A 26,832-nucleotide genomic window follows, 5' to 3' on the forward strand; every position below is an offset into this window, starting at 1 on the left:
CAACATCATCCTGGCCCATTTAAATTTTCAGGAAGGTGGGCGCGTAGCAAAATCAGCTGCGCACCCGCCGACCTGTCAATGGCCAATTGAGACCATTGACAGGATCATTTTAACAATTAAAGGACCTGCCCGTCCAACCTTAAGGTTGGACAGGCAGGCCAAGAGCCCCAGCGGCAAACAGTTAAAACATGAAACCTCATCCACAAGCAGGATGAGGTTTCATGTAGGGTTTAAAAAAGTTTAATAAACTTTTAATGCAAATTATGAACATGTCCCATCTCTTGCGACATTGTCACATGAGGCGGACATGTTAACGAATTTTTTTTTTCAATTTTTAATATTTTTCAAAGTGTAAGCGGTCTCCATGAGGCAGCACTTAGCCTCAGGGAGATGTGAGCTTTTTCGTGCGCATGTGCAAAAGAGCTCATTCTCGCTTTTAGGGAAATGCACCCACACACCTGCACAGGAAGCACGTAACACTTCCTGCCGGATGTCACGCTGGGTGGGCCTTAATTGGCCCGCCCACGTAAAATGGCAGCGGGGCCTGCTTCTCCTGCAGGGATTGTCTTCCTGCCCGCCAGAGATTGGATCGGGCCCGCCCGCCCGACAGTCAGAAAATTCTGCCCAAAGTATCAGAAATTCAAAGGTTACCTCCATGTCCACCTCTCTCTCTTGGTCATTAGGTTTTGATGAAATGATCCAATCTCCTACCTGCTTGAAAATGGTCTCAAGTTCTTCAGGGAACAGGTCCTGAAACAATATTTGCTTCAGAAACTCTTGCAGGGAACTCTTGATTTCGGTATAAACTGTAGCCAATGGTGTTATCACTTGTGCCTTTGTCCAGTTCTAAAGGTACTGCACAGACAGATTTGAGTTCAATTGTATTACAATCCATGTTGGGACCAACAAACAATATAAAAAACAGTGATTGTTAAATGACAGCAATGAGAAATCAAATGACAACAAAAAAAATCAATATACAAGATTTCACCATATTTTTGGAGGGTCAAAATCAAAGTCAATATCAATTTTACATTACACAGTGAATACAACAAAGTTAGATGTTGCTTTATTCCAAGGCTGCCTGCTAGTAATCCGTGGTGAGTGTTCCATTACAATTATGTCGACTGTGAACTCATATGTAGGCTATATGTCCAAAGAACAGTGAAGAGATGAAACTCTGACTGTCCAAAACTCCAAAGGCACAAAATGTTGAATGCAGCCACTGCTATTCCCCAGGCAAACCTCCAAAGAAAGCACTTGGCTTCCATCTGAACAGAAGTATTAACAGCTGCAGACAAGTGTCAATGACCTCACAAAAAGCAGGTATCACAAACAATCTGACAGTTTCACTGACAGATTTTCTGATGGCAATGGATTTTCATCAAGTAGAATCGAAGAGGAAAGCCTCCACCATAGCTTCTGAGTACTCTCAGGATGTGTGGGGGCCCACCACCTCTTCGTCTTTTTAAAAAAATTATTGTAACATTTATTACAACATTAAATTACCAGATGTTCCAGGTGTAACAGTTTTTCATCCACCCGATACAGGGCATCAGGAATAAGGTAGAAAGACCTCATTTTACAACTAGAACCTGTCTCTCTAATCTCTGTTTTACCTATTGAATCTGAATTTCTGGTGTGTACATTCACTTATGCATTCACTACATAGCTTTGTAGCATACTAACAACATGAACTTTTTACAAAATTGAAAGATATCCACTTAGTTTGCTTCAATGTGTGCAGGCATTGATGGCTAACTGTTGAACAGGGCTCTGCAGTAGCTCTTGCACTGAGTAAGACTAACAAATGCTCAGCTGCAGGCAGCCATTATTGAACTAACTTTATTTACACCTCCCCAACAGAGAGGGCAATATAACAAAATGCTCAAATCTTGCAATATACCGCACTGTAAAATGATACGTGTAGATAAGTTCCCAGAATCCAATATGACAAAGCCAACATGAACAATACTTGAAAATTTAAAATGTTGGGTTGCATACTTGTGTTTACTGTAATCATAACAAAAACATATATAATACTGTCCAAGTAATTCATATGTTAAAAAACATTGGCCTGAATTTTTTGGATAAAGGGTCTTGCTTCCCACCATCCGAAGAGTTGGCGGGGAACCGCAGCCATTTCAACCTCGAATGAGCATTTAGTGGCTGCAGGCAGAATTTGCCTCACTCACTCGGGAGGAAGCCCTGCTTTAGAGGGCTGTGAGCTAATCTGATTGGCCGGCAGCTCTCCAGTCCTTGCAGCAACAGCGCTGCAGTGCACAGAAGAGGAAGTTCAGGAGGACATCAGAGCTTAAGTCCAGGGATTGGAAGCCCTGGTAAGTTCAAGGGGTCCCAGGGTGGGGAAAGTAGGGAAGGCATGGTGGGGCCGGGAAGTGGGCGATCAGGGTCTCGGGTGAGAGGATGATGGGATAAGGGGGGGAAGGTCCGGACGCCACTGGACCTTAAGGAGTGGGGTGCCCCCAGTCAGAAGGGGGTTTCTGATGGACTCCAGAAACACAATTACTCACCTCTTAGTGACTGCCTCCATCAGCGCCTCAAGAGCAGCACCAGAGAACTTTGGAATCACTCATGGATGACTGCCCATGCCACTGCTATCCCAATCAGTACCATCCTGCATATGTTCTCAGTGAACAGCAAGCCCAATTGTGGCTGCTGCTCACCTTTTCAAATGATTCTCCAGTTCTATATTCCACCCACAGGTTACTCCTAGCACCACTAATTGGGTGCCGAGCTCACACCTGAGTCAATTCACTCATTTCCATTTGAAAATCATGTCCCATCACTGATGCTGACATGGGGCTGACACCTGGAAATGATCCAGTGGGCAGGTTCCCAACCTTGAACTGAGAATTTAGCTCTCCATGCCTGGTATTAACCTGGTCAGATCTTCCTCCAGTGTGTCCTTGGGCAGCAAGGGCATGACAGAGCCCAGTTCCACTCTTGAGATGGTCAAATGACATGTTGAACAGCACACTATAGACAAGGTTAAATTAAGTAGAGAAAAACTCTTTAGTCATTGTAAGGTCTGAGGTTTTTCCATATTTCCCAGATAGATGAGGGTGCAGTTGCTAAAACTTCCCAGTGCTGAGGTGAATGCAGACGTCAGCTCAGTCCCTTTAATTCCACTGAGAAAGCGAATCATGGGGCAGAATTTTCACCTCAGCAGGTGGGCTTGGTGGAGTCAGGTGGGGGCGGTCCTGAAGTTGACAGCCGCCCGCGATCGAGGCCAGAAAGCGATTTCACACTGGTGGGCCAATTAAGACCTGCCCAATGTGAAACATGAGCGGCAGTGCTCACCACTGCCTGTGGAGGGTGGGGGACAGAAGGGGTGGGTGGGAGGAGGGCAAGTGGGGCGAACGCGAACTTGGTGCATGAACGCTTGAGAATCTCCCTGAAGCACAGAACCTCTTCATGGAGATGAAGAGTTTTCAAAAAAATAATAAAGATTTGGAAAATGTTATAAAACATGTCCCTTCATGTGAGTAAGGATATTTTATAAATGAAATTTAAAAAAAAATATTTTTTTATTTCATGTTGGAAACCTCATCCCACCCATGGCTGAGGTTTCCAAAAAAATGCAAAGACCGCCGCTTGGCCTTTTCACCTGCCTGCCAACCATAATGTTGGACGGGCAGTGAAAAATCTAACTGATACTTTAATGGCCTTAATAGGCCTTTTAATTGCCGGCGGGCACGCTGCCGATTCCCATGCGTGCCCGCCGACTGAACAATCATGTGATTGCGCATTGACGTCGGGACGCTCGCCCGACGTCAACGTGGATCATTTCACGCTCGAGCAGGTCAGGCACACACCCTCCAGCCGAGGTGAAAATTTTGCCCATGGTGCCTGAGAGATTTTAGTTCAGGCGCCATGCTGGACACATTACCTATTCACTGCTACTTTTGTTAAGGATTTAACCATGTGCACATTCTGAAGGTGTCCTTGTATGAAGCTCTGTGTTGTCAACTGGATATTTTTGAACCTGAAACTTAGAGCAACCAGGCAATTGCTGTCAACTTCCTGGCTTTCAGCTTTTGCTCCTGTTAACGTATTCACAGTGCAGCCAAAGAGATCATTTTCTCAATGAGTGCTGGACTAATTTGTTCAAGTATGTTCTTGATAATCATCCCATGTTCTCCAATACCACAACCCCTTGAGGAGCTGTCCACACGATGGGATGGTTCAGATAGTAATGACAGCTCCTTAATACTAATTCTGAGTGATGACACCCCAATGTTTGCACACCCTTGATATTTTCTGTTGACAACTTTCATCTCCCTCAGCCATCTTTTTCACCAGGCACATGTGAATGATTCAGTGATTAAGGTGGCTTGTTGGGAGTTAAGACCCAGATCTGAAATACAGACCATAAAGACAAGGTAACATTCACAACCCTTGGCAACTGTAGTAACTGTAGCTTTAAGGAATGTAGTGACTGTAGCTTTGAGACTTATTTTACTGTGTAGTATCACATGACAGTGTGAATGAATTAGCCTGAAGCATGGGGAATCTTTGGGGGAAAGTTTGTGTCTAGTTGTGGTTCTTGATGGAAGTATGTAACTGCTGCTGAAGCCCTGTAAATAAAGTTCACTGTTTCTTATGAGAAACCTGCCTGGAAAATCAAGTCGATAACAATTGGCAATGAGAATGGGATCGGCTCTGGGGCTGTCCCTCGCCCAGTGAATGTGAGTATCTTGTTTTAAACAGAAGAAATGGAAAAGATACTCACCAGGTATGCCACATTTTGGCAGGATCGACTCCTTCGACTCATCCACAAAGGATTGCAGTCAATATATACAACCCTTTGGTTTCTTTTTCCAAGCAAACAAAATAATGGCTGAGAAAAAAAAAGCGCCCTAAGCATTTTTAGGAGTAATCCATAGTTTTATGGTCCTGAACCTTCCTGATCTGAAGACCTTCAGTGAATTGGTAGACCTCATAAAGGGTCATTTTCAATGCAAACCATGCAGAGGTTCAAATTTAATTTGAGAGTAATGGTCCCCGGGGGAGACCAAAGCACACAAGTAGCCAAGTTGAAACAACTAATTGAACACTGTGATTTTGGGGAGACCCTAAACAATATGTTAAGGAATCGTTTGGTCTGCAGTGTGCATGATGATGCCATTCCATAATGATTATTAGCTGAAGTAAATAACAATTTTAAACGGGCATTAGAAATAGTGCTTGCAATGGAAAGGGCCAAGCGGGATTTGCAGGTTCTACAGGGTGTACAAAATGGTGCCGTTTTCCAGTTGGGATGGGAACAGACCACCGGGCGTGGTGCAAAAACTAGGGAGTCAGCCACAAAGTGGGAGATGGTCCCTGCTTCCAGAAAATTTTGAAAATATACAGGAGACAGCTCAACAACAAATCTGAAAATTAATTGTTACCGACGTGGAAGTAACCATACGCCTGAAACTTGCTGTTTTAAAGAGGTGGAGTGCCATTATTGTTATAACAAAGGGCAGATACTGAAGCAATGTAAAACCAGATTGAGACAGACTCCCAGGCAGTGACCTAAACTGATCGGAGTACATAATGTAGAAGAACCAGAAACCATTAATTCCTTACTCTCTATTTAATGTGAAAGTAGGGAAAACAGAGCCAGTCACTGTTACTCTGCAGTTCAATGGAGAACCTTTGATTATGGAAGTGGATACTGGTGCATTAGCCACTGTAGTGGGGGAGCACACATTCAAATATTTAAACAAAGGCACTCAACAATTGAATATGGAGCAGGCTTCAGCCAAATTGAAAACATATACTGGTGAAGCCATACAAGTGAAAGGTGTCACCACTGTACCTGTTTATTACAAGCACCAGACAGCGCATCTCCCTGTGATTGTAGTGGAAAGTGAGGGACCAAGCTTTCCAGGTCATAATTGGTTGAGGGAAATTAACCTTGATTAGCCAGTGAGATTTCAAAAGGAAATCAGAAGAGCTCCTGAGGTTGGAAAAGGAACAAGGCAAGGTACTGCAGAATGAGCCTGGAGAGTCAAAGCACCTTAACAGGATGTAAAAGGAGTGTGTAGTTATTCAGCAACCTGAGGAAATGAAGACTGTTTTAAACAATAGCATGGAAGAACAGCAGAAGTAACTCAAGGAGACTCTGCTGAATTACCGAATTCAAGATGAAGCAAGTGAGCTCGCAAAGAAAAGGAAAACCTATTGAAAGACCTTCACACACTTCAAGGATCCATCAGGTCAAAGTTTGTGCCTCTGGAAAATCACAGAGAGAAGCAGAATGAATTTAATGTCATTCTGAACAAACTGAAGAACCAGTTGGCAGAGATGATGCAGCAATGGTAAAGGTTCCAGGAGGAAGCCAAAAGATACAAGGAGACAGAAATTAAAAAGAAAAATTGTGGAACTTTCCCAAAATACAAGTGGATGATGAAGCCATGGGTAGTTCAACCCCTGAGCTGAACCAAGTTGAGATTTCACCTGAGAGAAGTGGCCAACTGTGAAGTCAAAATGAAAGATGAGACTAAACTCTGTGGTAGACAGAAGAAGGCACGATGAAAGATGGTTCAGAAAAGATAATGATTGAACCCCCCCACACTACTACAGGTTCAACACCTTCAGAATCACTAATGAAGCACGGCCTTCATATGAGATTAAGCCTCGTACTTCCTGGTTTGAAGGAGAAGGTAGAGAACAGTCAAGGGAATCAAAAAGTGACTCATAATTTGCATAGTCGAGAGCAAGAATTTACTATTGGTGAAACAGTATTTCTACTTCAGTGGTGGATCGAGTTGGTTAGCTGGTGTAATAGTTTTTGTGACCGGACCATTGTCATACCACATAGAAGTGGAAGGCCGGATCACCCGAAAACATGTGGATTATTTGAGAAGAAGGGAGATACCCCAACAAACCCATGTTCTACATGTAACCATTGTAGAACCTGTGAACCCCGTTGTGATTGATCAACCAAGAATAGACATATCAGATGTCTCTGTCGGAGTGGATAACACTGAGCTGCCTGTGCCTAAGGAGGTACCTGATGTTGCTACGGTTCCAGGAAATGAAGATTCAGTATAAGATTCTAAAGTTGTGGAGCTACGATGTTCCACCCAGATCAGGAAACCACCTGAGAGACTGAACCTATAATTTCATAACCCGTGTAGATAATTGCAATGTCATGAATGTAGTTGTTCTTGTAAATACAAATTGTTTAAAAAAAATTAAAGGGGAAGGAATGTAGTAATTGTAACTTTAAGGAATGTAGTGACTGTAGCTTTAAGACTTATTGTACTGTGTAGTATCACTTGACAGTGTGAACAAATCAGACTGAAGTGCTGGAACCTTAGGGGGAGAGTTTGTGTCTAGTTGTGGTTCTTGATGGAAGCATGTAACTGCTGCTGAAACCCTATAAATAAAGTTCACTGTTTTAATGAGAAACCTGTCTGGAAAATCAAGTCTATGACAGCAACCATACTGGATCAAGTAGCTGTTTGTCCCCAAAAAAGAACCCACCACACGGCAGTCTTCTAATACACGTGACAAAAGATGTAGAAAGGGACAATGTAAGACAGCCATTTCTAGCCGAATTGCCCCAAATTGCGATGTTCATGTGAATCAAGTCAATTTTAAATACACCATAAATAAAAGATTTGAACTCATGAGATTATTTTGGGGTTGAAATAGGAAGCATCATCTCCAGTCCACATAAAATGGGAGAGCCAAAAGGCTCCTTTTATTCTAGTAGAATTATCTCAAATAATAATTTGTACTTGACAAGAATGGATGATTTTATAATTAATGAGTAAACACAGTTCTCGGTTCAGCTGTTGATCATGTGTGAAAGGAACAATGCCATAGTGATATCACTCACTGAGAAAAGATGAGTAAGAAGCATCTTAGAGAGTAGCTGCAGCTCGGTCTTGGTCTTGCTTGACCTTTGTAAGTAGTTAGCACGTAAATAAATGTGTTTCCAACAAAAGACCATTGTCTCCAGCAAGATCTCTTCTAGACCAAGAAGCTAATGAATCCTTAGATAAAAGCACAATGACAGAGTTACCATCTAAACAATGATTTCACTGTTTTTGTGTCGACAAGAATTAAATTCCAAAGGATTGAAACTGCTTTGTGATATCACAACAACATTTCTGTGACATCAGAGCGTTCCATTGTGACATCAGAGCATTTTGCTCTGACATCAGAGTATTCCATTATAACACAATAACATTTTCCACTCTTCTCTCCTTTAAATCCTTGTTCTCTACTCCCTCCTAGTACAGATTTTTCAGCCACATTCCCTCTCTGCTTTCCTTCTTCAGCCTAGAACTCAGCGACTGCTATTGGCCTTTATTGATTGCTGTTGGCCTTTTCTTTTCAGTTGTTAATTTCCCTACAATGAAAGTTGCTCTGCCAAGTTCAGAGAAACACCAGTGTCTCCTGTACCTGATGGATTCCTCAGTTTCAGTCTATTAAGCCCTTTATTATGCAAAAATTTAGCCAACTGTGTGCTATATCAGGGCTGCTAGAAATTACACTAATTCAGCCATTATATCTCTACAGAACTCAATGTAGAATGCTACATTTAATATCTGTGGCATTTAACTATAGCTTTGAACACATCCAGAAGACAACCTGGTAACTCATATTAGTAATCTTTTCTCTTCCTTCGCAGGATTGACAATTTGAATATTTTATTGAGGCTGATGGCATCTGATTTAATCTGTTTTACAGGCTTAATTGTGGCCAGCTGTAGAGAGAGGAGCACAGCTTCTGAGAGAAGGTAACCGCCTTTACAGCACTGTTTCTGGACTAAGAGAAGCAGGAGTTCATCGTCACTACCCTCCAAGCTCATGATGCCCCATCAGACTCTCCCTACCCTGTTAAGATAATAGTTGATTGTGGCAGTGGAGTCCAGTATTAGATATTATACAGTACGCTGTACTAGATATGGGGTCATCTGACCTGGTGGTTGAAGGTCAGATAGCATATATTGGAGACTGTCTTGATTGCATTCAGTTACTGCAGATATGTGTTCATGTTAGGAAAATGTGTTCTCAATAAAGTTAGCTCAGCTACAATGTCGACAGCCTGTGTGCATCATTGAAACAAGAAAAAAGATATGGGGAAACATTTCCCCCAGTTGGGGGGGAAATGCAGGAGCAGGCGCATGCAGGTGTGCCTCTGATTGATGCCCCCAGTTGGGGGCATGCCGTCATTTTATGCGGGCAGGCCAATTCAGGCCCATCCAGCATGACATCCACTCAGAAGCGCTATGCGCTCCCTGTGCAGGCCGGGTAGGGGGGCAGGGATTCTCACAGCCAGGAGTGCGCTCTTTCGCACGTGCACGCAGAAGAGCGCACAGTTCTTCCTGAGGCTAAGTGCTGCCTCAGGGAGATTGGCTCAGGTTTAAAATTTGTAATACAAATAATAAAAAAAATTAGATAAAAGCAAAAAACTGCGGATGCTGGTAATCCAAAATAAAAATAAAAATACCTGGAAAAACTCAGCAGGTCTGGCAGCATCTGCGGAGAGGAACACAGTTAACATTTTGAGTCCATATGACTCTTCAGCAGAACTAAGTAAAAATAGAAAAGAGGTGAAATATAAGTTGCTTTAAGGGGGAGGGGGGGATGGGACAGGTAGAGCTGGATAGAGGCTAGTGATAGCCAAAAGATGTCATAGACAAAAGGACAAAGAGGTGTTGAAGGTGGTGATATTATCTAAGGAATGTGCTAATTAAGAGTAGACAACAGGACAAGCAAGGTACAGATAGCCCTAGTGGGGGTGGGGTGGGGTGAAGGGAAGGGATTGAAATAGGCTATAAGGTAGAGATAAAACAATGGATGGAAATACATTTAAAAATAATGTAAATAGGTGAGGAAAGAAAAATCGATATAAATTATTGGGGAAAAAAAAGAGGGGATCGGAAAGGGGGTGGGGATGGAGGAGAGAGTTCATGATCTAAAATTGTTGAACTCAATATTCAGTCCGGAAGGCTGTAAAGTGCTTAGTTTGAAGATGAGGTGCTGTTCCTTCAGTTTGCGTTGAGCTTCACTGGAACAATGCAGCAGGCCAAGGACAGACATGTGGGCATAACAGCAGGGTGGAGTGTTCAATGGCAAGTGACAGGGAGGTCTAGGTCATGCATGCGGACAGACCGAAGGTGTTCTGCAAAGCGGTCACTCAGTCTACGTTTGGTCTTTCCAATGTAGAGGAAACCGCATTGGGAGCAGTGAATGCAGTAGACTAAATTGAGGGAAGTGCAAGTGAAATACTGCTTCACTTGAAGGGAGTGTTTGGGCCCTTGGACGGCGAGGAGAGGGGAAGTCAAGGGGCAGGCGTTGCACCTTCTGCGGTTGCATGGGAAGGTGCTGTGAGAGGGGGTTGAGGTGTAGGGGGTGATGGAGGAGTGGACCAGGGTGTCCCAGAGGGAACGATCCCTGCGGAGTGCCACCAGGGGTAGTGAAGGGAAGATGTGTTTGGTGGTGGCATCATGCTGGAGTTGGTGGAAATGACGGAGGATGATCCTTTGAATGCAAAAGCTGGTGGGGTGATAAGTGAGGACAAGGGGAACCCTATCATGGTTCTGGGAGGGAGAGGAAGGTGTGAGGGCGGATGTGTGGGAGATGGGCTGGACATTGTTGAGGGCCCTGTCAACCACCGTGGGTGGAAAACTTCGGTTAAGGAAGAAGGAACAAGTCAAAGGAACTGTTTTTGAAAGTGGCATCATCGGAACAGATGCGAGGGAGGCGAAGGAACTGAGAGAATGGGATGGAGTCCTTACAGGAAGCGGGGTGTGAGGAGCTGTAGTCGAGGTAGCTGTGGGAGTCTGTAGGCTTGTAATGAATATTGGTGGACAGTCTATCACCAGAAATTGAGACAGAGATCAAGGAAGGGAAGGGAAGTGTCAGAGATGGACCATGTGAAAATGATGGAGGGGTGGAAATTGGAAGCAAAATTAATAAATTTTTCCAGGTCCAGACAAGAGCATGAAGCAGCACAGAAGCAATCATCGATGTACTGGAGAAAGAGTTGTGGGAGGGGGCCAGAGTAGGACTGGAACAAGGAATGTTCCACATATCCCATAAACAGACCAGGCATAACTGGGGCCCATGCGGGTACCCATAGCCACATCTTTTATTTGGAGGAAGTGAGAGGAGTTTAAGGAGAAATTGTTCAGTGTGAGAACAAGTTCAGCCAGACGGAGGAGTGAAGTGGTGGATGGGGATTGTTCGGGCCTCTGTTCGAGGAAGAAGTGGAGAGCCATCAGACCATCCCGGTGGGAGATGGAGGTGTAGAGGGATTGGATGTCCATGGTGAAGAGGAGGCAGTTGGGGCCAGGGAACTGGAAATTGTTGATATGATATAGGGTGTCAGAGGAATCGCGGATGTAGGTGGGAAGGGACTGGACAAGGGGAGAGAGAATGGTGTCAAGATAGCGAGAAATGAGTTCCGTGGGGCAGGAACAGATGACAGAAGATGATAAGCCACACATGATCAAGCAGTTAGATGCAGTTAAACAGAAAGAGCCCCAGGAAAGAACAAATAGACCGTCTGAACATAAAAAGAACAAAATTGCTATTAAAACATTTAAATGCAGCCAATGCAGAACAAAGCATTTATCATATGGTTTTCCAGCCAACGGAAAGCAGTGTAAGAACTGTGATAAGCTAAATCACTTCGCTAAGATGTGTAAATTGAAGAAAATGTACACAATTGACACAGACACTGAAACTGAACTTTTCATTGGTGCATTAACAACAAATTCCAAAGAAGACGAATGGAAGGTTGATTTAAAAATTGCCAACATGATGGTGAATTTCAAGTTTGATACAAGTACACAAGCAGAAGTCGTTCCCATTAGCCTGTATCATAAGATAAGCAAAGAAAAAGAGCTAACTAAAACAAAAGTGAAGCTGTCTACTTATACAGGTGAAAAAATTGCAGTAGAAGGCAAGTACACATTTAAAGTGAACTAGAAAAAACAGTCTCAAGCACTTCCCTTTATAGTAGTGAAAACTGATGCAAAACACATTCTTGGAATCAAAGCTTGTGAAAATCTCAAGCTAATCAAGAGAATAATGACTGTCACCATTGATAACATCCTGAGCAAACATAAAGATGTGTTCCAGGGGATTGGTTGCCTAAAAGGAGAACACAGCATCAAGATTGATGAAACTGTGACACCCAAAATGCACCTGCCCAGGAAAATACTGACAGATTGACTGAAAGCAGAGTTGGACAGAATGAATAAACTTCACATCATCAAGAAAACTGAAGAACCGACAAAGTGGGTTAATCCAATTGTAACTGTAGAAAAATCAGATGGGAATCTGCAAGTCTGTCTGGATCTCTGCCTAAACCAAGCAGTACAAAGAGAGCATTACCATGAATGGCACTTGGAACAAAGTCACCAGGAAGCTCTGATGAGTCTGAAGAGAACACTGACCCAGGCACCTGTGTTAAAGTATTACAATGTCAGTCAGCCGGTCAAGATCTTAGCAAGACTCTTCAAAGACTGGCCTGGGAGCTGTCACTGGCCTGGGAGTTGTCTCTTGCAAAATGAGGCACCAGTGGCATACACTTCAAAGACAATGACTGAAACACAGCAGTGGTATGCTAAAATATAAAAAGAAATTGTATTTGGCCTAGAATGCTTCCATCAGTTTGTCTATGGCAAAGAAATGGAAGTAGAGTCTGATCATAAGTCTTTGCAAGCTATACTTAAAAAGCCCCTGAACTGTGCACCACCAAGAATCCAAATATTACTAATGCTTATGTAGAAGTACCAGGTTAGAGTTAAATACAAACTGGGCAAGGAAATGTACATGGCAGACACTCTGTCACGGGCATACGTACCCATCACGGAGGAAGAGGATAAAGAAACAGAAGCACAGGTTCACATGCTGACAAAGAACTTACCTGTGGCTGTAACCAAACTGGATGAGGTCAGGGAAGCAACCAAGAACCCTAAGAAAACTGCAGCAGATTGTGCAAACTGGCTGGCCCACACACCACAGCAGAACCCCTTCTGCTGTACAAGAAAACTGGAACCTTCATGAGGAACTTCATGTGGCAGAAGAAATACTTTTCAAGGGACAAAAGATCATAATTCCTGCAACACTGAGGAAAGAAATGCTGCAGCACATACATCACCTCAGCATTGAAACATGCAGGAGAAACACAATGTATTGGCATGGAATGGGAGCACAAATTGGGAAATGGTGAATGTGTGTGCAGTGTGCCAAAAGTACAGTAAATCACAACAAAAAGAACCACTTGAACCACACAGTGTTCTAGAGAGGCCCTGGCAGAAAATTGAAGTGGACTTGTTCACATTTGACAACAGTGAGTACCTACTAGTAATGGATTATCAGTCAAAGTTTTTTGAGTCTATGCTGCTGAGAAATGATAGTAAGAGCATCACTGTAATAGATCATTTAAAATCAATTTTTGTTTGCTACAGCATACCTGAAGTGTTCATCTCAGATAACGGTCCAACATTCTCATGTTGAATCTCAAGATTCGCAAATTTGCACAGGCCTGGGAGGTTTGCCACACTACATCAAGTCCCAAATATCCACAATCCAATGGGAATGGTGGAATGTGCCATGCAGACCTTAAAACACCTGTTGAAGAAGGCAAAGTTGGACGGAAGAGACCCCTACCTGGCTCTGCTGGATTCCAGGAATACTCCATTAAAGGGCATTGGATCATCTCCAGGACAGCTCCTGATGGGGAGAAGACTAAGAACTAAGCTGCACCCCAACAGTTATTTCCACAGCCAGTGAGCTACAACCTGCAGGATCTGCTCAAACTGAGACAGCAGGAGCAGAAACAGTACTTTGATTGAGGTATCTGTCCTCTGCCTGACCTGAACATGGGACAGCCAGTAAGGAATCAGCATGAAGTGCTCTGGAATCCTGCCATTGTCACAGGAATCACAGGAGAATACTGCAGACTCCAAACGGACAACAGTACTGGAGAAACCGAAAATTCTTATGGAAAACAAGTGAAAAGCAACCCTGTTCTGAACCAGAAAGTGTAGCTGAAGATCAAAAACCAGAATGCACCTTTAAAGCAGCAGATAACCAGACAAAGCCTGAGTCCTGAAAACTATCTAAGGGGTGATAGTGACACAAAGCTGGAGAAGGCTTTGTGTCCTTCAAAATCACTTCTGTCACCATTCAGAACATCCAGTGGAAGAATTGTGAAAGAAAACAGAGATACAGAGATGAGTAAACGACAAAACAGACTGATCAAAACAGACTGAGAAAGAATAGATAAGAGACTTTGTGTACTTGAGTTGTATAATTTTTTTTTAAAAGGGAAATGTTGATTGTGGTAGTGGACTGCAGTATTAGATACTATGCGGTACTGTGTACTAAATATGGGGTCACCTGACCTAGGGATTACAAGTCAATAGCACATATTGGAGCCTGTCTTGATAGTATTCAGTTACTGCAGATATGTTGGGAAATATGACTTGAAACTGGCAACAAAAAGCCCAATGGAACAAGTCATGTTAGGAAAATGTATTATCAATAAAGTTAGCTCAGCCATCATGTCAACGGCCTGTGTGCATCACTGAAACAAAAAACAAGACACACCCTGTACAAATATTCCCATGGTTGGGGATTGAACACCCCCCCCCCCCACCACGACCACCCCACCACCACCCCCCCCACCCCACTCAACCCCACTTCGACTAGGGGATCAGACCTACTTGGTCCTGCGGTGCACTCCAGAGTCTATATTGTCCAACTGGAAGCAAAGCCTGTCAATCTCATGTAAATCTACAGCATGTGAGAAATTTGCACTTCCAGGATGTCCAAAACTCTGACCCCCGCAACAATTTGTGCAATCCATTACTGTTATCCAGGCCTTTGAATTACTTTATCTGATGACCCAAACTATTCCTGGCCACAGACTGGACGATGTGACAGATATTAATAGAGCTGCCAGGTTACATTTTTTTTTCACAAACTCCTAAAAAGGTTCCTAACCATGCCATGACAGCCATGATGATTAATTCTTTCTGTAAGCAACTAAGTGTAAAACTCTCAAAAGCTACAGAGAGTTTTCTACAGCTTTCATGCAGGTTTTTCAGAGAACACTGTCTACTTTTTTAAGAGATGAGCTGGGTTGAGCAACAAAGTCTCAACTCTAGCCAGTGGAATAAAAAACTAAGTTACTAAGCAAGTTAATGGCATTACAAAATGCATTGAAATTATGCCACAGCACTATAAACCATAATAAATATTTTATTGAAGAAATCCACCATTTGTTTTGCACTTGAAGAATTACATTAATAACAAAGTACATAGATTGCTCCATTGGGCTTCTTGTTGCCAGGCTCAAGTCATATTTAAGGACAATATACTTGAAAAATGTAACACTCAAAAAGCAATAGGCTTTTCATAACTAAATGGATCACTCAAAAGCCAGTCTCGTAGCTGAGTTCAGGGCTGCAGCATCATGGTTGGTGGGCCATCACAACAATATCATTGACTATTAAGATGTCAGGGCATAAATAGGTAAAAAGGTTGGAAATGTGTTGATAATTAAATTTCGTTGTAATTATATAGTAATATGCAATGCAGTAATCCAACAATGTTTAAGTTTTTATCCTATTGGGCTACATACGTTAAAATGGTAGTCATGGCTTCCCTCTCCATTCCTGCCTTGCTCCCGCCCACCGCAATTTTAACTGCTGAGGGCTGCATTAATATTTGGAGTGCCGTTTACTCACAGAAGTCAACATCGATTTGAAGCGTGCCATGGAGATAGCCATGGAAAGTGCTGCCAGAGACGCACAGGTTTTACAACAGGTACAACATGGCACTGTTCTACATGTGGGGTGGGAACCTATCACCGAGCGTGGTATAAAAACAGAGACATGGCAGCGAAGCAAGTGGCAATGTTCACTGTTAGAAAAACAAAAAGTCCTAATAGAAACACTTCAGCAGCAACTCCAAGGTTAATCTGTTATAGATCTGGGGGTGACTACGGACTGGACACCTGCAGATTCAAGGAGGCAAAATGCCATTACTGCCATAGGAAAGGTCACGTAGTAAGGCAATGCAGGGTGAAATCGAAACAGCCCATAAAGCAGCAAAGCAATATGATTGAATTGAATAATACAACAGAACCTGAAGCTGCCGATACCAACTTCTATTTCCTGTCAACATCGGTAAAAACTGAACCTATTACTGTCACAATCCAAGTTAATGGGAAGCCACTAATAATGGAAGTAGATACGGGAGCATCAACCACAGTGTTGGGAGAGCACACATTTAAATACCTAAATGAAGGAACCCAGCCACTGAATCTGGACCGAACAACGGCTCAATTGAAGTCATACGCTGGAGAATCCATACTGGTAAAGATCATCACCACAGTACTTGTATCCTATAGGCAACAGGCAGCCCAGCTTCCAGTGATCATGGTGACAGGTGAAGGACCTAGTCTTCTGGGCTGAGATTGGTTACAAAAAATCAAGCTTAACTGGTCTGAAATATTTCACTTGAGAACAGGAGGAGTTCCTGAACTGCTAAGGAAATACGATAGTGTATATCGTGAAGATTGCAAAAATTAAAAGGCTTGCAAGCAAAAATATATGCGGAATCTCAGGGGGCACCCCTTTTTTTTAAGGCCAGACCTGTGCCTTATACCTAAAAGGAGAAGGTGGATGCAGAACTATGCTGGTTAGAAAAGATAGGCATCATCCAACCAGTCCAGTTTTTGGAATGGCCGGCACCCATAGTCCCAGTGTGAAGCCAGACCAAACTTTACGCATTTGTAGGGACTTATAAATTGACAATTAACAAGGCAGACAAACTAGATAAATATCCTACCCAGAGGACAAATGACTTATATGCAAAGCTAGCTGGAGGCAAAACTGAACTTGAGCCACGCTTACCAACAATTAGAGTTGGATAGCATGTCTGGAGGGTATGTAATCATCAACATGCACAAGGGTCTGTATCAATATGCTCACTTACCCTTTGGAGTATCATCTGCACGTGCAATCTTCCAAAGGACAATGGAGAGTCTTTTGTAAAGACTCTGAGTAGTAGTATACCTATATGATGTTCTGATCACAGGTTCAACCTGGAAGATTCTTGGAAGCTGGTGTACAATTAAAGAAAGAGAAATGTACATTCTAAGTGCAAAAAGATACTTACCTGGGTCACAGGGTGGATGCCATGGGTTTGCATCCAGTAGAAGAGAAAGTTAGGGTAATCAAAGATGTGCCCGCTCCATCCAGTGTAACCAAACTCACAGCTTTTCTGGGCATGATCAACTATTATAGCCATTTCTTGCCAAACTTGTCAACAGTATTAGCACCATTACACTTGTTAAAAGAGAATCACCACTGGTTGAGCAATGCACAACAGGAAGAAGCCTTTGTGAAATTAAAGGAACTATTGCATTTAGATAAAAGCAAAAGACTGCGGATGCTGGAAATCTGAAACAGAAACAAAAATTGCTGGAAAAACTCAGCAGGTCTGACATCATCTGTGGAGAGAAAGACAGAGTTAACGTTTTGAGTCCCTATGACTCTCCTTCAGAACTAAAGAGAAGGAAAAATGTGGTGAAACATATACTGTTCAAGGAGGGTTGGGACAGGTGAAGCTGGATAGAAGGCCAGTGATAGGTGGAGACAAAGGAGAGTTTGCAAAAGATGTCATAAACAAAAGGTTGAAGGGTGGTGATGGTGGTGATACTGGCTAAAGGAGGTGCTAACAGTGACATTAAGAGTAGAAAGAAAAATGAGCAAGTGACAGATGGCCCCAGTGGGCGTGGGGTGGGGAGAGGGGACGGTGTGAGAGAAAAGATCAAAATAGGCTAAAAGGTGGGGATAAAAAAATGAACGTAAATATATTTTAAAAATAATAAGAATAGAAATAAGTGGGAAAAAACTACTTTCACAGCCATTTTTCCTTCCTCAGTGACTGTCTCCGTCTCCGACTTACCCCACATGGATTCCAACTGAAGTTCCATCTCTCATGTTTCGAATCCACCCTGGAAGGACTTTCGAAAGCAGCTTGTAGGTTCTGATGAGATGTTCATGCTGGAAGCCTTCTCTGGAGAGAACAGGTAGCAAGGGTGATCATGCAGTGTGGGCTAGCTTGTAAGGTGCCCTGGGACGAAATCCAGCCCAGAACAGTTATAGTCTTAGGAAAGATGTCAGTTTTGGGGAAGATTGATGCAGATCAAGAATGACAACAAGGGTTCCTCATGAAAACCTTCCTCACTTCACACTTCAGTAACTTTCTTTCATCTCACTGCTTTTCCCTCTCAGCCTATGCACTACATGCAGAAGCCTCACATTTGTATATTACCCTATTCAGCAATTCATTAACGATCGCCTTCTCTTTCGACAAGACAAATTGACACCCAAAACAAATGAGAGTAAACACTACAATTACATTATCTATTGGAGCTGGAGAGGCTGGTGGCTTAGTTTTTAGCTACAAATTGAATCACAAAATATTCAAACTGTATTGTGATGCCTGTCATTTGCTACTCTCCAGAGAGTCAGCGCCAGGCCAGCTGATGCCCTTTTTCTCTTTTCTTCAGGTCCTTTAGAAGCAGAAATACCCTCAGAGGAGGACATTCCAACTGAAGATGCATCATCCTTCCCAGGCACTAGCACACAGATGGAAGGCTTAGACAGGTGCACACATGGTGAAGCACTCAGAACTAGTGAACAGGAGCAGGTACCTAGCACTGGTTTGCAAAATATCCAGCAACTTGTGGCAAAGAGGAGTTATGGCTTCAGTTCCATTTCTCCACAAATTGCTCCACACATTGCACCACTATGTCTTAATCTTGTCTTTAAAACATCAATTTATGTTTAAATAGAGTCCAACTTGGCTGAATGTTTGCTATACAAATGAACTTTCTGTTTTTTAGTATTGGGACTTGTGATGCTGAAGCACTTTCAATCAGAGAACCATTGTCAATTTTTTTGTGTAGTGAGTTTATTACTGCATGTTTTTAATTAACAAGCCATTTTGTTATTTAATATTGTGAACAAAGCTAAAAATTGCAATTTCGCTATGAACTTCTTCATCAAAATAAATTGCATATTATGAAGTTCCTAAATTTACAGCACAAATTCAAACTAATCTTATTTAGATTGACTTCTTATTCTAAGTGAGCAGCCTGGTGGAGAATGCCATTTGAGAATGTGATCCAAAACATGTGTATGGCAGCACTCAGTATAAATGCTGTCTGCCCTGGGAGCAATTTTTCTCAAAGTTTGGAAAGGCTAGCAAAAGATTGGAGGGTTTGGGAGTGAAATCTAAAGGGTCAGCAGGAGATCAAAGGTCGCAGCCAGGGAATACAGAGGCAGAAGGGAACCATGTCAGTGGGAGATCGTGGTCCCAGGTGGGCAGCCAAATTGAACAGACGTGGGTGGTGGGGAGGGCAATCGAGCATGGGAGTGGTTTACAGATAAGTTTGAGAGTCAGCCTGGGAGAATGGACGCCAGAGGTGGGAAGCATTCCTGCTCACGTGTCGGTGCAGACTCGATGGGCCAAAGGGCCTCTTCTGCACTGTGATTCTGTGATTCTTCCTAGCCCATAAAAGGTGCTGTAAAGGCACTTTTTTGCATCCAGCAATCTTCACCTTCCTTTAGCGCGGGAAAACTGGCTATCTGAGGTTAAACCTAGGAAGGGGGAAAAATGCGAGCCATACTGGCTCATTAAAATATTTAAATAAGTCCCCCACCTCCTGGGAGTGAGTTGATCACCCAGCCCTACCCCCTCTCCCATCTCACCTCAATTAAAACCAGTAGTGGACAGGTTCAAGGTAAATTGGTTTTGGGTTTATGATTTTTAACATTTTAACATCCACATAACCTAAATCCACACATTTAGAAGGGTTAAAATTTTTTCCAATTCCCTCCCTTCCACTTCTTTCAGGTTATCTCTGGTATTTTCATTTGCAGTTTTGTGATTTACTTAATTTAAACCTAACAACTTTGTATGCATTATGGAGCTTTCCAAACCAGGCCTGATTATGGGGTGATTTTAACATAAACCTCCCAGTGGGAAACTGACGAGATGAGACCAACTGCCCATTTTACAACCTGTTCAGTGAAATCAGGTGGGTTATAAAAACAGCAGTTGATCTAGTCCTATTAGTTGACTGTTGGGGAATGATTTAGATTAACATTGCTGCCTATATATTTTGTAGAATCTGATTCTGACATGGTGACATTGTCTTGATTGCTAGCCCATGTCTGCATTAATAATCTCCTCCTTTTCTTTCCCTCAGATGCTTCCACCTGAACTTGAATGTTGCTTGATAGACTGGATAGATGTTAATTTAATTACGTGGCAGCAACATTCTGGTTTTCTCCCTTATATCTTCACCACTCTACTGAAGGTTGCCATTCATATTTAAGCTTTTTCTCATGGGTTCCAGTTGCTATGCCTTGTTTATTAGCTGAAATAAGCTATTGAATCATGGTGGACTAATACATGCATGTATTCATGCACACTGACCCATACACACTGGGGTAGAAATACATATTGGGTGGCAGAATAAAATGGATGGTATCGCGTGGTTCACCTGTTATATATCCTACCCAATATTTTGATCCGCTGAAACCAATGGAACTGATATCGGGATGGGCATAGAATGGGCGGCTAATACCAAACTCTCATTTTATGTTACAGTCCAAGACAAACTCCTATACCACACTTTCCAGTGGGAGTCATCACAATCAGGAGCAGAAAGCACTTCTGGCTGATTTCATTACACTCCCTAGCCCTGGGATGTGAAGGTCCCTACCATCCACTTGAGTTACCTCAGCACTAACTGGAGTTTGGACATCTGTTTGGCTTGGTATCACCAAATGGCAAACCACAGGTCAGGAGTCCAGGTAACTGATTCTGTCTGTCAGAGTGGTTGCTGAGTATGGATGAAGCAAGGCAGCTTCATTCACTGCACGACCCAGGCTCCTGAAAGAAAGGAAAGGGATACAGATGGAAAAAGAAGAAAATCTAAGACTGTAAACAATATAAAGAGCAGCAGAACATGAAAAAAGGTGAAAAGGGTGTAAACAAACAAGAATGAGAATGAGAATTAAATAAATGAAAAATGACAGAAAAAGAAACAGAGTATTTGAAGAGAAACAATGTGTTAAAAAGAAAGAGACAGGATATTGATGTGAGGTACAAAGATAGACTTTGCTACATGCTGGCTCTGGTCCAGCTTGTTAAAGATCAAGTAACTGGAACCATAACCATAACCAGTATAAAACCAGTTAAAGTTGCAGCTTAGCAGTTCAGAATTCTGTGATAGCTGGAAGTGCTTCATGCAAGAAGCAGGGTATCCATTTAAAATCTTAATTAGAGGCCTTATCCCTCCTGCTGAGAGGCCCATTTAGAGCTTGTCCATCAAATAATCAAATAAATAACCTTACTTCGCACTGAATAAATAGCCCTGCAATGGGCAGGCATTCAGCCAGATTGCTTTTAATTAAAATGAGGACATTGCTGGTTCAGTAAGAACATCTTTAGCTTTTTTTATGAGGAAAAGATCTGTAATGTTAAGAGGTGGTGTGAATTGCAATGTGTATTAAGCTCCCACGGTGGCCCACTCTCACATCCACTGTCTAACAGAAAAGAAAAATTGAAAATGGATTCTCTGCTACTGTTAAATTCTTGGAAATTCTGCAGTATAAAGAACATATGAGAGAAGGTCTGAAAAGTTACATTGGGCTGAATAAAACACTCCAAAAACATGAGCATTCTGTGCTGTGCCAATGCATTATCGGGCATGATGACATTGGGTCATGTTCCCAACATCATCACATCAGTTCCGGGCGGGGATAAAAATTGGGAGCCTGTCCGCATTATTCAAATTTAATTAAAGTGGGTATTTAAGCTTGTTAATGAGGTGATTGACCTGAATAATATATAGTGTCTGCAATAAAATGCTTGCAGAATCTGTTTCATGCCAGGTAGGGTACTCATTTTTTATTAAGCAGCTTGTTTAGACAGGTTTAAAGAATTCAGCTGAACCCTGAGTTGCAGCTTAGCAGTTCAGAATTTTGTGTTGGCTGGGAGTGCTTCATGCAAGAAGCAGGGTTTCCATTTAAAATCTTAATTAGAGGCCTTATCCCTCCTGCTGAGAGGTCCATTTGGACCTTGTCCATGAAATAATCAAACAAATAAGCCAAAAAATAGGCTCTGTGGTCTCTGTGGGAGACACAAACTCCAGTAAGGAGGAGAGGAGGATAAGGAGGAGGAGAGTGAGAGGAAGAACAGTAAATCAAGAAGTCCAGGATGCACTGGTGGTGCATGAATGTGTGAGAACTGCACCAGACACAGAGGGCAGAATTTTCTGCCTGTTGGGTGGGCGGGCCCGACCCAATCTCTGGCGAGCGGAGAGCCGATCCCTGCCAGAGAAGCGGGCCACACCACCATTTTATGTGGGCAGGCCAATTAAGGCCCTCCCAGCGTAACATCCAGCAAGAAGCGCTATGCTATGCGCTTCCTGTGTGGGCAGGGGGGTTTCCCTAAAAGCGAGAGTTTGCTCTTTCGTGCATGCGCACGAAAGAGCACACATCTCCCTGAGGCTAAGTGCAGCCTCAGGGAGATCACTTCCACTTTGAAAAATATTAAAAATAGAAACAAAAATTCCCTAACATGTCCCCCTCATGTGACATGTCACATGAGATGGGACATGTTCATAAATTACAGAATAACTTTATCAAAATTTTGAAAACCCTTCATGAAACCTCATCCTGCCGCAGGATGAGGTTTCATGTTTTCACTATTTGCTGCTGGGGCTCCTGGCCTGCCCACCAACCTTAAGGTTGGACAGGTAGATCCTTTAATTGTTTAAATGATCCTGTCAATGGCCCGCAGCTGATTTTACTGCATCCCCCGCCTTCCTGAAAATTTAAATGGGACGGGAAGACATCAGGGGCTCCGCCTGACGTCAGCCCACATCATTTTACGCGTCGATGAGCGGTCCCCGCCCCCTGTTTGCCAACAGCAAAATCCTGACTCACGGGTGATGAAACCATCAAACATCCTCAACGAAGGTGTAGAAGGTGTAGAAGGACTTAAGTAGCCCCTCAAGATAGGCAGGGACTAGAACTATCTGCAGATATCCAAAACACAATGCAAGAGGAGGGTCATGCTCTCAAGAGCCACAGTCAAATCACTCTGTGACATGCTGGCAGGGAAGATCTCCTCCAATTGCATTGGTAGTCACCCAATGCCTGTAGCTCTAAAAGCCACTGCTGCGCTCAACTTCTTTGTGACAGGGTCCTTTCAGGCAGCTTGTGGAGACTTTAATGGCATAATGCAGCCTGCTGCACACCAATATTTCGAGATCTTCACTGAAGAAATGTTTTGAAGGACAGGGAATTACAGCTCATTCATGTTGGACGAACAGAATCAACTCAATAGAGCCAGAGGGTTTGCAGTGATCGCAAGGTACAGGGAGTCATTTACTGTACACATGTTGTCATAAAGGCTCCTGCTGGACAGCGCTGCACCTTTAGTAACAGGAAGGGCTTCCATTCATTCAACATCCAGCTGGTCTGTGATCATCATCAACAGATCATGCAGGTATGCATCAGGTACCCAGCCACAACTCCTTCATTTTGCAAAACTCAAAGGTGCCAGAACTATTCAGCAGCCCTGATGCCCAGGATGGATGGCTTCTAGGTGCAAGGGCTACCATTGAAGAGATGGCTTATGATGCCAGTGAGGGCACCCAGAACAGATGCGGAGGGGAGATGCAATGGTTGGAATTGTTGCAGATTTGCATTAAGTGCGGTAGTGGGTGGGAAAAAGGATGGACTCAGTTGTACATCAGTTGCTGGAGCTGCAAAGGCAAGCTCGGGAACATCAGGAAGGGATGTCCGCTGCACTCCTCAGATTGCAAGGCACGATGGAGGAGTCCATCCTCCGTCAGCCTGAGGTGATAGCGCCGGCAAGCCAATGCACCGAGGTCAACACTGGTAAGATGGTGGCCGCCATGGAAACCTTGATCCAGGACATCAGTCCTACACTGCTGCGTTGGCTGAATTCCATCGCTGACGCCATAATTGGCCTCCAACAGTATCAACACTAGAGGGGTGTTGAAGGGTTCTCAAAATTCCCACATTTTTCATTTCATCAACAAGGATATGACTTTTGGACTTTTATGGCAGATGACCCAACTGCTGAGTAGAACCCTGCAGACAGGAGGCTAGGCCCATGAAGGCCTGGGACTGGACATGCCGGGGCTTGTTAGTGCAGTGTGAATTGTTGCCTGAAGCCAGACGAGAGGAGACAGAATACGTATTCTTCCCTTTAAAACAATCAACCCAGAGAAAGAGTTCATCTTATACAAAACTAAAGCCCATCAAAATCTTGCATAAATAATTGCTACTAACTATTAAGTCAGGAAGGCAGCAATCAATGCAATTATGCGAACCTATCAATACTCCACATATACAATGGCTTTCAGTTCAAGACTAGTTGCAGGGACAGGAAGACAACGATAAACATCATGCGAGCCCATTAAAAGCAATGAGACAACAATCACCTGAAGAAGCCCACCAAAATCAGACAAAGAACTAACCTTGATTTGGATTCAGATAAAAAATTCGAAAAACAGTATAACTGGGCCACCAGTTAGGAAGCGTGGCGGGGTGGGGTGGGGGGGTGGTGAGCAGTTTTGGAGCAGTTGAAGCAGAGTTTAAGCAGGGAGAGGTAGCTTAGACAAGCGGAGGGAGGAGATCTGGAGGTGTGCAGTCCCGCAGGCAAGGGGTGGGACAGTGGGTGGCAGGCTCAACCGAAGACAACAAGGCTGCAACTGCACGAAGATCAACCACTCACAACCGCGCCCCCCACCCAACTGAAGAACCTTCGCAAATTCCACAGACCAGGACCACGTGGGGATGGCAGGCCCCAGAGGACACAAAGAGCATACCCCAAAACTGCAACTGGCTTACCTGGCTGGATTTCAAACAGTGAAGGAACCCTGGTTGGTGAGCATGATCCCTGACCTCTCCTAGTTCAATTTACTTAGGTTTTGGGGGTGGGACAACGGTAAGGGTGTGATTTTCCCTCGTTGTGCCGTGTGTTCCCCATTCTTAACTAAGTCTACTTTGTAGGTCTATATAATCTCAGTGTAATCCTAATGTTATAAGTTCATTTGTGACTTCAATAAACCCAGTTTTTTTTCTTGAACCAAAACCAGTTGTCTGCTGCACTTTGTCACAACCCCCAAATAAGTCCAAGGTCTAGAACCCAGGGAGTGGGGGCGATTCGGACCACTCAGAAGTCAGAGGTGAAGCTGACACACACCACCGTCCCTTACAGTGTGGGGTAGCTCGATCTCACTTCAGCTTCCCCTTCTTCTCAAGGATTCAGCCAGGGGTCCTCGGCACCCATATGGAAGAAGATGTACATCCCAGAACCATCCACCCAAGTGACTCCAGGAGTGTCCAGCCCATCCATATCCTCTCTTCCTGTGACACCAACAGCTCCAGCTCCACAGGCCGAAGAGGGTGCCACTGCCACACAGCAGGACCTTGAAAGCAGGCCAGGGCCCTCCAGGTCTTGGCCCTCCAAAGGACACTCATCAAGGTCATCACAGACAGAGCGTAACAATCAGTAGGCTACCTCCACCTCCACTGTGGATGTCAGGGGAGCACAAAGATGTAGCAGCAGGGTTAGGAAGGGTAAGAAAATGTAGTTCCAAATTGTGGGCATGGGCATTAATCCCTTGTAAATAATGTTGACTATTGTAAATAAACTCCCAACCGTGTCACCTTGTCTATGGCTCCTTGTTATGATAGAGTAATGTTCATGTTAGTCTGAAGTGAAACCTTGGTTCCTACACAAGATAAAGGCAGGTAAGTCAGTCCAGGGCCTCACCCCTGTGCTTTGTGCAACCTTCCCAGCACACTGATGGTGAGCCTTCAGATTCACTGGACAGTTATGCCTGCACTTCGATGGGGTTTGCTATTGCTACCAGAATGTCCTGGGCTGGAGGCATAGAGTTCCATCATTCTCTCTGTGTGCTCTCAGCACCTTTGAGGTGCGGCTGAGCCCCATCTCATCAGCATCTGTGTTAGGTGACAGTGTAGCCATGAAGGATTTAGCTCATTAAGGATGCCATAGGATCAGGAGAAGTTAAAGTTTCCCTGCTGCATCTCCATGATATGACCCTGTTCACAGAGCACAAGTGATCTGCCATCAACCAGACAGGAGTCAGACATTCACAAAAGCTATGTGAAGATCTATGGAGTGTCCATACTTCATGTCGTGATCATCCTCCTGGAATGAAGGGAAATTGGGCATCTGCTGCGTCTCCATGACAGGAGCCTTATCACAGAGGGTATGTGCACTGCCATCAGCCAGACAGGAGTCAAACGTTCACAGATGCAATGTGAGGATCTTTGGAGTGTCCTCATGGCATGTTGTCATCATCCGCCATGAACCTAGCAGCTACGAGGGCCTCCCAAGAATGCCTGCCTCATCTGGACAGCATGATGGCCTCATCACTGTCATCCTCGCCTTCGAGGACTCCTCACCCTTATTCCATTTACATCCTCCTCATTGAAGGAGACGTGCAGCTCCTGCATCTCCTCCTCAGGCAGCTCCTCCCCCCATTGCAATGCCAGGTTGCGAAGGGCGCTGCAATGATGTATGACACTCTCTGTGGACTGTATTACAGAGCCCCACAGTCCCCGCACAGGAACCTCATATTTAATATCCCAATGGCTTTCTCCACCAAAGTGTGGGTTGCAGCATGAGCCTTGTTGTACCTTCTCTCTGCTGCATTCTGTGGCCGCTACACAGATGTCATCAGCCAAAT

Source organism: Carcharodon carcharias, chromosome 3, assembly GCF_017639515.1.
Source record: "Carcharodon carcharias isolate sCarCar2 chromosome 3, sCarCar2.pri, whole genome shotgun sequence".
Taxonomy (NCBI): Eukaryota; Metazoa; Chordata; class Chondrichthyes; order Lamniformes; family Lamnidae; genus Carcharodon; species Carcharodon carcharias.